Source organism: Conger conger, chromosome 6 (assembly GCF_963514075.1).
Source record: "Conger conger chromosome 6, fConCon1.1, whole genome shotgun sequence".
In the NCBI taxonomy this organism is placed as follows: Eukaryota; Metazoa; Chordata; class Actinopteri; order Anguilliformes; family Congridae; genus Conger; species Conger conger.
Window position 1 is genome coordinate 26083276 of NC_083765.1, and position 12141 is coordinate 26095416.

Sequence of the window (12141 nt, forward strand, 5' to 3'; positions counted from 1 at the left end):
AAACACATCCACCCATGCTTATTGGAGGATGGCATTTATGTCTTGGCATTGGCTGATTAGAGGAAGAAAGCAGTTTTTTTTAAAAAATACCAATCAAATCAAGAGATCAGTCATACGAAAGATATGTAAGAAATATGAAAGAAATATGAGAAACATTCACATCAACATTTGACATCAACATCCATTGCAGGTGATTGAACTAATACTATTTTTTAGGCTGCAGGAAACCAGTAGAGAAAAAAAAAGAACAGAACAGGTTTTATCCTGTGTAAATAAAGCCATGTGATTGTCACAAAACTACAATCCTGAAATGATTTTAGACATAAGATAAGAAAGATAAAGTACAGAACAATCAAATGTAACCACAAAACCATGCCCAACAGCACTGATGCATATCAGGAACATAATACTGCCCTCAGAATACTTTCATTGTTCTTTACATTTTTTAGCTAATCAAAACACAATCTCTAGAGAAGATGGACCAGCAGCAATCACGAACCAGGGACGGTGGAACTGGGGGTGCCTCTTGCCGAATGAGTAAGCCTTGCTCTAGACTCTCTGTCACTTTCCAGGTACAAGTATTGATATCGGGACTTCCCTTGTATTGTGCCAATGTCAGGATCTGTGTTTTTCATTGTCTGGTCTGTTGTCTAAGTACTCAGCGTTTCTGTGTTTTATTACCCTCTGTGCACGCCGTAGTCACTCTGTCAGTTCATTCATTACCTTTTATTTGTTTCATCTGCGTTTCACTTCCTGATTGTTTCCCACACCTGCTATTCCCTCTTGTTACCTGTGTTATAAAAAAATCACCAGATTGTAATGTGTCCTGAACATACTCCAACGTTTATTTCTGATTGATAACCGGTACAATCTGTTTTGTTTTCGACTTCCACATTTAGCTCATCCCATCTGTCTAGTTTTGAACCGCTGTGCATCAACCTATTTTTGTTTTTCGACTCTTTGGATTCTGTTTTTGTCTGATTTGCCTGCTTATTATTGACTCTTTTCCTGTGACCACGACCCCGTTTTGTATTATCGTTGTTGCTTCTGTTTGCTGGTGTATTGACCCATTGCCTGGATGCTTAATTACGAACTGCCTATTCCCTGCTATTCCCTGGCTATCGAACCCCGCCTGTCTGACCCGCTTTCATATTAATAAAGACTCTGATCGTAAAGCTCCGCCATGGTCTCGCTTCTGGGTCTGGTGTTCTACAAACCTGATAGCCAACACAAACACATATAAACCAGCCTACAACAGTTTTATAGCAACTATAGATGTGGAAACATTTTAGTGGGTCCGACCACACCCTGGGGTTTGTTCCAGAAAGCAAATTATCTGGGATGATTGTTGGTGGCAGACAGGGTGGTTTGAGTATCTCAGAAACTGCTGATCTCCTGCTGAAACTAGTCTCTAGAGTTTGCAAAGAAAACAGTGAGCAGCAGTTCTGCAGACAGAAACGCCTTGTTAATGAAAGACAGCAGAGTAGAATGGCCAGACTGGTTAAAGCTGACAGGTAGGTGACAGTAACGCAAATAACTACACATTACAATAGTGGTATGCCGAACAGTATCTCTGATCACACAAGCTTCATAACTTTATAAGTGAATAGGCTACAGCAGTAGAAGTCTAAAACATAAGTCTAATAAATACCTAATAAAGTACTCACTACTTAATAGAGTGTATATTGAAAGAAATCGTGTAGGACACAGAATAAATATTTTGAGGGTCTTCATTGCCAGACTGTTCTCTGTTTGGAACAGCACTCATTCTATTTTTGAGAGGTTAACAGTATCTCTATAACAGAACACTTTGGAGTTACAATGTCTTATCTCCAATACTAACCCTGTAGTATTGATACAAGGAATACAGCTCAGCTGAATAACCATTTCACACTCAGTATTCTGGCTATCTACCTACACTGGGTGTACACTGCACACTTGGTTAAACAACAGAGTGAAGGCATACAAGATGGTACCACTCAGGTGTTATTGGTGTCAGGAATATGGACATGTAGCTGCAGTATGTAAATAAAGGAAGCTCAGATGTAGACTGTGTGGGAAGGACGGGGGGGTCAGAAGAAGATTTTAGGTTGTCCAATAATCAGGCTGTATGTTTTCACTGTGGGGGAAATCACAAAGTGGGTGTAAAACATTGTGAGAAAAGGAAGATGGAGAGTCAGGTGGAATGGACGCAAGCAAAGAACAAAATATCCGCAGAACCAACAAAGACAGTAAGGCGAGAGAAGGGAATTGAGAGGAATAAAGAACAGGACAAAGTTGGGACAATGGAGAAACAACAAGTGAAATAGAAACAAAAACATAAAGGATTAGAATGGTGGTGGACACAGCCAGGGAGATAACCAAGAAGTGAAAGTTCAGACACTGGGGACATAGGATAATGCTAAACATAGAATGTGGCATTAGGAGGGGAGAAATAAAAAAGAAAAAAACAAAGAATAACAATAACAATGAACAAATCAAAAAGAAATCATAGGCAATTAAACACCATGCAACCATGCAACCATGCAAAATAAATAAATGATCAAAAGAAATGAAAATAGGGTTACTGAATAGTAAATAATAAATCAAAAGTAAAACAATTAATTTTGGTGCACAGCCATTGGATTAAAGTTTCATCCAACTAACCTGTTTATAATATGGAGCATTTTCGATGTTAGCAGGCCTAATCTAACACGTGGCGGTGTTGTAATGCAAAACATGCATACTATAAACAGTTTGGCAACTTCTCCCAACTGTTTAAACACCCAGGCACGAATAGCAGCATGTGCACAAAAAGAAAAGATGTGCGTGTTTTGATGGAATGTTCCTTGTCATGGCACTAGACCGTGACATTGTTGTTGTGCCATGCGGAACTGTGGGAAAGTGGACAGTGCTTACTCTGGATTTAACTTTCAATATTGAGTTGAATGGACAAGAGATACTCTTCTACTAAACTAAGCCAGTTGTTCCTTAAACATTTCAGACTGTAGTCCAGGGCGATGAGCTGGGGCTAGGGGTTAAAACTCAATATATAATATAATATATATATATATATATATATATACACACACACACACAGTGCATCCGGAAAGTATTCACAGCGCTTCACTTTTTCCACACTTTGTTATGTTACAGCTTTATTCCAAAATTGATTAAATTCATTTTTTCCTCCAAATTCTACACACAATACCCCATAATGACGACGTGAAAAAAGTTTTTTTGAGATTTTTGCTAATTTATTAAAAATAAAAAACTAAGAAATCACATGTTCGTAAGTATTCACAGCCTTTGCCATGAAGCTCAAAATTGAGCTCAGGTGCATCCTGTTTCCACTGATGAACTTTGAGATGTTTCTACAGCTTAATTGGAGTCCACCTGTGGTAAATTCAGTTGATTGGACATGATTTGGAAAGGCACACACCTGTCTATATAAGGTCCCACAGTTGACAGTGCATGTCGGAGCACAAACCAAGCATGAAGTCAAAGGAATTCTCTGTAGACCTCCGAGACAGGATTCTCTCGAGGCACAAATCTGGGGAAGGGTACAGAAAAATGTCTGCTGCTTTGAAGGTCCCAATGAGCACAGTGGCCTCCATCATCCGTAAATGGAAGAAGTTTGGAACCACCAGGACTCTTCCTAGAGCTGCCTGCCCGTCTAAACTGAGCAATCAGGGGAGAAGGGCCTTAGTCTGGGAGGTGACTAAGAACCCAATGGTCACTCTGTCAGAGCTCCAGTGTTCCTCTGTGGAGAGAGAACCTTCCAGAAGGACAACCATCTCTGCAGCAATCCACCAATCAGGCCTGTATGGTGGAGTGGCCAGACGGAAGCCATTCCTTAGTAAAAGGCCCATGGCAGCCCGCCTGGAGTTTGTCAAAAGGCACCTGAAGGACTCTCAGACCATGAGAAACAAAATTCTCTGGTCTGATGAGACAAAGATTGAACTCTTTGGTGTGAATGCCAGGAGTCATGTTTGGAGGAAACCAGGCACCGCTCATCACCTGGCCAATACCATCCCTACAGTGGTGGCAGCATCATGCTGTGGGGATGTTTTTCAGCGGCAGGAACTGGGAGATGAGTGAGGATTGAGGGAAAGATGAATGCAGCAATGTACAGAGACATCCTGGATGAAAACCTGCTCCAGAGCGCTCTTGACCTCAGACTGGGGCGACGGTTCATCTTTCAGCAGGACAACGACCCTAAGCACACAGCCAAGATATCAAAGGAGTGGCTTCAGGACAACTCTGTGAATGTCCTTGAGCGGCGCAGCCAGAGCCCAGACTTGAATCCGGTTGAACATCTCGGGAGAGATCTGAAAATGGCTGTGCACCGACGCTCCCCATCCAACCTGATGGAGCTTGAGAGGTGCTGCAAAGAGGAATGGGCGAAACTGCCCAAAGATAGGTGTGCCAAGCTTGTGGCATCATATTCAAAAAGACTTGAGGCTGTAATTGCTGCCAAAGGTGCATCAACAAAGTATTGAGCAAAGGCTGTGAATACTTATGTACATGTGATTTCTTAGTTTTTTATTTTTTATAAATTTGCAAAAATTTTGAAAAACCCATTTTGTGTTGTCATTATGGGGTGTTGTGTGTAGAATTTTGAGGGAAAAAATGAATTTATTCCATTTTGGAATAAGGCTGTAACATAACAAAATGTGGGAAAAGTGAAGCGCTGTGAATACTTTCCGGATGCACTGTATATTACATTACATTACATTATTGGCATTTGGCAGACGCTCTTATCCAGAGCGACGTACAACAAAGTGCATACCCATAACCAGGGATAAGTGCGCTGAAAGACCCTAGAGGGAAGTACAATTTCAACTGCTACCTGTACAACAAAGGTAAGGACGAGGGCCATTTTTTTTGGGGGGGTTTTTTGAACAAAGAAACAAACAAACAGAGCAAAAGTGACAAAGTTAACTATCCAAACACTGCTTACCTAGCCAACTAAAAATACCGATACACAAAGCAAGTCACAGAGACAACAATTAAGGTTCACAGGGAGGTAGGGAGGGATGGGGAGAGGTGCTGCTTGAAGAGGTGTGTCTTCAGCTTGCGCTTGAAGGTGGGGAGAGATTCTACAGTTCTGACCTCAACGGGGAGCCAGAACAGACAGTAGTCGTGAGCGTGAGGTGGAGGTTCAGAGAGGGGGAGGTGCCAAGCGGCCTGTGGAGGCTGAACGAAGAGGTCTGGCAGGGGTGTAGGGTCTGATGATTTTTTGTAGATAAGCTGGGGAAGACCCTTTAACTGCTTGGAAGGCTAGCACCAATGTTTTGAATTTGATGCGAGCCATGACAGACAGCCAGTGGAGGGAAGTAAGCAGGGGGGAGACGTGTGAGTATTTGGGAAGGTTGAAGACCAGACAAGCTGCTGCATTCTGGATGAGTTGGAGGGGTCTGATGGCGGACGCTGGGAGGCCAGCCAAGAGGGAATTGCAGTAGTCCAGGCGGGACAGAACCATCGCTTGGACCAGGTGCTGGGTCGAGTAGGGGGTGAGAAAGGGGCGGATTCTCCGTATGTTGTATAGGAAGAACCTGCGAGACCGGGTCACCGCCGCAATGTTCTCGGAAAGGGACAGTCTGCTGTCCATCACCACGCCGAGGTTCCTTGCACTGGGTGATGGCGTGAGTGTGGTATCCCCGAGGGAAATGGAGAGATCCAGATGGGGAGAGGTCTTAACAGGGATGAATATCATTTCAGTCTTACCTGGGTTGAGCTTTAGATGGTGGTTGTCCATCCAGCTCTGGATGTCACTCAGGCAAGCAGAGATACAGGCAGAAACCTGTGTATCAGATGGTGGGAATGAGATGAAGAGTTGGGTATCTTCCGCATAGCAGTGGTAGGATAGCCCATGTGCAGTGATCACAGGGCCAAGGGAACGAGTGTAAAGAGAAAAAAGAAGCGGGCCTAGGACTGAGCCCTGGGGAACTCCTGTGGCAAGGGGCCGAGGTGTCGATACCGTACCAGCCCAGGCAACCTGGAAGGAGCGACCCGAGAGATAGGACTCAATCCAGTCCAGGGCTGTGCCACAGATGCCCGTTGCTGACAGGGCGGACAGGAGGATGGAGTGATCCACAGTGTCAAAGGCAGCAGAGAGATCTGAGGACAGAGGAGAGGGAGGCTGCACGTGCGCCACGGAGCGACTCACTGACGGAGAGGAGCGTGGTCTCTGTTGAGTGGCCCAATCTGAAGCCAGACTGATGGGGGTCCAGCAGGTTGTTGTTAGAAAAGGAGGAGAAAGTTGAGTAGAAGCAGCTCGTTCTATGGTTTTAGAAAGAAAAGGAAGAAGAGATACCGGGCGGTAATTCTGGATGATGGAGGGATCCAGGGTAGGCTTTTTTTAGCAACGGAGTGATGTGGGCCCTCTTGGAGGATGCTGGAAAACAGCCGGAAGACAGGGAGGTTCAGGTCAGATTGCCGAATCGCCAGGGAGTTTGGTTCCCTTTTTCTGTCCCTTTTTCACACAAAAATCGCCCGCTTTTTCGGGCATTCCGTGCTAGTTTGCACTTATCCTGTTTGAACGAGTTTCACGGTTTTGTTTCAGTGGGGATTTCGCCAGGGAGTCTTCTGTTTTTATATTCCTTGCTTATTTCAGTTAAAATGAGAGAGAGTGGGTGTCTCGGTGGGGTAGCCTGTAGAGCACTGACCGCATGCTCATTGCGAGCCGCGACGTCGGCGGTTCGAATCCGACCGTCCGACATTTGTTGCATGTCTTCCCCTCTCTCTCGCTCCCATTCTTCCTGTCTCTCTGTACTATATACTGTCCAATAAAGCTGAAAAAGGCCTAAAAAATATCTTTAAAAAAAAAAAAATGAGAGAGAGTACACAGTACTGTGCAGAAGTCTTGGGCACCCTAGACTTTATTATATATATTTTTTTTGTGTGTGTGTGTGTGTGTTAGTATAAAAGAACACATTTGAGATTTCCAAATATTCATAGTAACATATTACTGTAAGAAATTGACTACTTTTTACATAAATCAAGGCTGTCTGAGATCAGAAGCAAGAGCCAACCAAAGTCTGCTGAAGAACAAGTTCTCCAACATGCTTGGAACAACCTCCCTGCTGATTGTCTTATAGAACTGCAGGATAGAGAAGTGACGCAGTTTTAACGCCGAAGGGTGGTCACAAAGAAATATTGATTTGATTCAGTTTAACTATTCTGCCAAATTACTAAAATGTAATGTAAAATGTATAGTATGTTTATTTAGGACCTTTCATTGAATTATTTTAGACTTATCTGTAAGACTTTTGCACAGTACTATATATATATATATATGTGTGTGTGTGTGTGTGTACATATAATACAATGAAATATTAAGTGTTTATAGACAAGCTTATACAGTTTAAAGCATTTTTAATAATGAAAAAACTGGTTTAAGCAGGTGGTTTTTATGTTGTGGCTAATCGGTGTATATTGGCATCTCTTAATTATGGCTGTGAGATTATAATTCTCTCAAGTAGTTTTTCTTGAGCTTTGATCCCACCCGGATGCTCTGATGAAGATCTCCTGGCTAAAAGCTCAGTAATATTATTGTTAAATCTAACGTTTCAATTTTTATTTTTACATTTGCATTGGTTCCTTAAAATTCTATTAAACATATTTTAAATATTATCTTCAGGAATATATTGGCCATAGACTGTGTTCTAAGTTATAATATGAACTGAAAAGGCATGACCCACTTCAAGTGCGTATGTTTCTGGTGAGCTACACTTTAGTTGCCACCATGATTAGCCTTGTGCATGCTATAGATTATAATAGCAGTTATATATAGTTATTGTTGTACTTGGGGTATTCTAGCTGCCGACCGTGTTATGCTAGTTGGTAAGTTGATGTATTCTTCAAGGGTTCAAATTGTGTCTATGCGGTCATGCTAGACTTGGAACCGTACTTTCCTCTAGGGTTCTCAACATACTTGTCCCTGGGTTTAATTTGCACTTCATTGTACGTCGCTCTGGATAAGAGCTTCTGCTAAATGCCTGTAATGTAATATCATTATCATGCTGCATTGTGATCTATTGCATTTCCAGTTATTTATGTATTAAATAGAAATATATTTCAATTTTCTTGGTTTACATTCTAGTTTCCAATGCATTAATTACATGTATATACATTTCTGTACTGTGCTCATTTTACCATTATAAGCATATAAATATCTGGACTATCAATGTATTGAAAACCATTATTTTTTTACCCCTTCCTCCAGTAGTGTAGTGACAAACATTTACAAAATAAAGAATGATTTCAGAGCATTAAAAGGAGCATAAAATGAGAATGAAAAATATATAATGTACATATCTCACAATGGGCAAATCCATTTCTGCAGTTTCATACAAGACATGAACGAATAATAAAAAGGGTTTGTTTTTCAATGTGTGTGTGTGGGGGGGACATCCTCTAATTTCCAATGTTGTATGTTATGACGGAAGATACTCAGCCTTTTCTCTCTTCACTCAGATCTCACTTTGCTTCATGGCTTGCTTGAAGAGCATCTCATCTTGGATAAGGCAGCAGTGAGTTTTAATTTTGAAGCTACAATAAGTGGATTTTACAGAAATGGTCCATATGGATGTTTAACCCTTTTAGGAACATAGACATGTTCATCTGTAAATATTGACAATACAGGGATTTAATATTTTACATTTCCTTTGATTAAAACATTCAGCCCGTAGATTATTTTTATACAACCAACAATGCCTCATCACGTAATCTAGAATGTCCCTTGTCCAGACCCTGCGCTCTCAAAAAGGATGTGATAATATCGAACACACTTTTTGTGCGAGTACTTCAGTGTTACCTTCAACCTCACTGTGTGAGCCTGGGGTGACATGGCTCAGGTAGTAAGAGCAGTCGTCTGGCAGTTGGAGGGTTGCCGGTTTGATCCCCCGCCCAGGCTGTGTCGAAGTGTCCCTGAGCAAGGCACCTAACCCCAAAATGCTTCTGACGAGCTGGTCGGTGCCTTGCATGGCAGCTGTGTGAGTGTGTGTACGAATGGGTGAATGAGAAGCATCAATTGTACAGTGCTTTGGATAAAGGCGCTATATAAATGCCAACCATTTACCATTCAACATATTTTGTCTGAGAGTTTTGTTACAAATATACAATTCATGTGTTCCAAAGGGGGACTTATTTAACACAGTGTTGAAAGTAACAAATTGCCCTTAACTAGACAAGGAGGTGTGCTTAGAAAATGACACACCATGTCTCCCATATTTTAGCCTCCTTATGGCTCTTGCAGTGACCGGCCTGCAAGATCTGCATCTTAAGAACAACCCGGATGCCCTGCTCGCGGGCTCAGCAGACGTCAATAAAACTGTCGACTGCTCCGGATGCATGCATCCATGCATGCCCTCTTCTTCCTCCAAGAGAGCGTGATAGAAATAAACAAACGGGAGGAGTTCTCTGCTATTCAAGTTCTCAAATGACCCTGCCTGTGGCAGAAACTGCACACCTTAATAGGTGCACTACTCAGGTTCTTGCGCAAGGTGGCGTCGTCCACCTGCATAGTTCCGCCTCTCTCCTTGGGGTGGGCGGGGTGGTTGTCCTGACCTGTGAGAAAAAGGACCGTTAGCAGTTAGGGAGCAACTATACTCTCCGCCCTATCCTTCTCTCGTTGCCGTTCCCGGATACGGTTGTCAATGTGAATTGCATTGACAACCAGAGCATCAAAAGACGTGGCAATCCCTCAAAAATAACCATAAAATGGCACCTCCATACAAACAAACTTTGGAAGGGTGGCATGAAGACAGTCCTTACTGCGCACAATAAACAAAACCAATAATCTGGACTTTGCCAAACCACATTGGAATTATCACTGGAAAAGTGCTATGGTAAATGAGACCTAAGCATCAACATGTTTGGCAGGAAAAGAGGAATGTATACAAGGACAAGCACTTCATACCTATTGTCAAATATGGTGGGTCATTGATGTTTTGCTGCCAATGGCCCTAGAACAATGTCACAATAAATTGAACAAAGAACCAGGAAATTTCACCAGTAAATCTGGTTGTTGTTGCTAGGAACCTGAGACTTGGTCAGATTGTCCAGTATGACAATGACTCCGCACATCCTATGAAAACCTGTTGTGTGAACTGAAGAGGGGGAACCATAGGCACTGCATGGAGGAATAGTCAAAAATCCCTCCAAATGTGTTCTCAAACCTTCTTACAAAATTAGAATAAACGACTCATGTTTGTTATTGTGTTTCCACAAAGTATTAAACCAGGGGTGCCAATAATTATGGATAAAGTGTTTTTATTTGAAAATGGCTGATTTTAATGAATCATTAATAAAGCACACTACTTTACACATAAATTATATGTCAATAACTATTATTCTTTCGTTTACAGTATTTTATGTGCACATTTATCAAGGGTGCCAATAATTCTGGAGCGCACTGGTACTTTTATTTATTATCTTACTGTGACCTGAATGCTAGTTTTCCTCATATCCATCACGGGGAATGCTTGTTCACACTGGATTACATTCAACCCCATTTTCTTTGCCTTTGTTTCTCTATTTGAAAAATACAAAAAAGAGGAGGGGGAACCTGTATAACAGGATATTTATAGGTGACAAGGAAAGGTTATAGAGGAGCGGCTTAATGAGGTTTATTTTGGGAAGCATGCAAGGAATTTTTTATTTATACAGTTACTAAGACAGAAAACTAGGTAACTATGTCACTAGATGCCATGAATTTCTAAATATGGCCCTGGAGCACCTGTCATCGACGTCATCATGAACATCAGTACGTCCAAAGATATTTAAATAACAAAACAATGCACCCTCCCCTCCCAATGAGCTATTTGCATTTAGAAATGTAACTTTTGAATGCAATTCACTTCTGATTATCTGCTTATATAAGTACACATATCATATAATTAAATATGAAATGTTTATAGACAAGTTTATACAGTTTAAAGCATTTTTAATAATGAAAAAAACAGGTTTAAGCATGTAGTTTTAATGTTGTGGCTAATCGGCGTATATTGGCATCTCTTAATTATGGATGTGAAATTATAATTCTGTCAAGTTGTTTTGTTTGAGCTCAGATCCAACCCGAATGCTCTGATGAAGATCTTCTGGCTAAAAGCTCAGTGATATTATTGTTAAATCTAACATTTCAATTTTTTTTCTCATTTGGATAGGTTCCTTAAAATTCTATTAAACAAATGTTAAATATATTCTTCAGGAATATATTGGCCATAGTTTGTGTTCTAAGTTATAATATGAAATATGCGTATGTTTCTGGCTAGCTACACTTTAGTTGCCACCATGATTGTGCATGCTATAGATTAGCAGTTATACGTAGTTATTGTTGCTGCCAACCGTGTTATGCTAGTTGGTAAGTTGATGTATTTGTCAAGGGTTCAAATTGTATCTATGTGGTCATGCGATATTATTGAAATTATATCATAATGTCTAATTGTTATTATGAAATGAAAGACATATTATGTATATGCAGTGGGCTCCATAATTACTGGCACCCTTTATAAAATTGAAGAAAAAAGGCATATAATAAACAATACAGATAATAATCTGTTATGTTTAAATGCATGGGGAAACTATACTTTTATTTCAATACATTTACTCTCATGTTTCAATCTTTTTTGATGAAGTATTCAGTTCTTTTCTGAAAACCATATTAAATATTAAATGTTGTTAGGGGTGCCATAATTATTGTAACTAAATGAAATTTGGCAATATAATTTGACTTAATTTAGTTCATCTCAGTTGAACGGAACTCTATTGTGTCATTCTATTACTTCCAGTTTCACTAGAGAATAAAGATGAGGTAACAAGAATAAAAATGTGGTAACAAGCATTCTTCAGTGTCCTGGTGAGGACAGGAGGCAGCAGAACTGTGACATTTCTCTATCCGTGTTTTATGACCAGGATGGGAGAGTGGAGCGTTGCTCCTTTCCTCCCTGTGCTGAACAAACCAGACAGGTGAACTTCTGGTGGAGCACTCCGAATCCCGGTATTGCCACAATAAGATCCGCACAGCCGTTGGGCCCTTGAGCAAGGCCCTTAACCCTGCATTGCTCCAGGGGAGGATTGTCTCCTGCTTACTGTATGTCACTCTGGATAAGAGCATCTGCTAAATGCCATTAATGTATGCCTGTCGAAGGATACATC